This window comes from Penaeus monodon, chromosome 25 (genome assembly GCF_015228065.2).
Source record: "Penaeus monodon isolate SGIC_2016 chromosome 25, NSTDA_Pmon_1, whole genome shotgun sequence".
In the NCBI taxonomy this organism is placed as follows: Eukaryota; Metazoa; Arthropoda; class Malacostraca; order Decapoda; family Penaeidae; genus Penaeus; species Penaeus monodon.
This window is the reverse complement of record NC_051410.1, coordinates 38,569,458-38,569,878: the sequence shown is the minus strand read 5'-3', so window position 1 is coordinate 38,569,878 and position 421 is coordinate 38,569,458. Positions and strand designations below refer to the sequence as shown.

The window sequence follows — 421 nt, the reverse complement described above, 5'->3', positions numbered from 1 at the left end:
CGAACTGTTATTTATTCCATCGGATAAAGCATGACCAAATAACCACCATGTACTGTAGCATTCCGATACTTCAAATGATGACTGGAATCGCTTAACTCAAACACCCATAAGTTTTTTTTCCACCGACGTATAATTATTTCCGTAATCATAGGGAATAATTCGTGCGTTTGTCCACCTTCGCTACGGCATACATGCATACTGACTCTAATCGTTGTGGGCGGGCAGAGTCGTGACCGTGATGGGCGGGGTCTCGAGGCTGTGGGCGGGGCTGGCGGTATGCGAGGGGCGTCAGAGAGGAGTTCCGTTGAAGGCGGGAAGGTGCGGGTGGAGGGCGAGTCTCTTACTCTTGCAAAGTGGAGGGGAGAGGATGAGGTCGGCGGGAAGGGGGGGGGTGAGAAAGCGTGGAAGGAAGGGTTGTAAA

The 421-nt window shown here is 51.8% G+C and overlaps 1 protein-coding gene across 1 annotated transcript in view; it reads right to left on the bottom strand.

The window, feature by feature from the left end:
- The window catches only part of LOC119589230 (protein odd-skipped-like), a gene marked incomplete in the record, with an annotated part of 2,567 nt that continues 2,146 nt past the window's right edge, over positions 1-421 (bottom strand). Inside the window, 1 exon segment of the mRNA XM_037937833.1 lies at positions 1-421.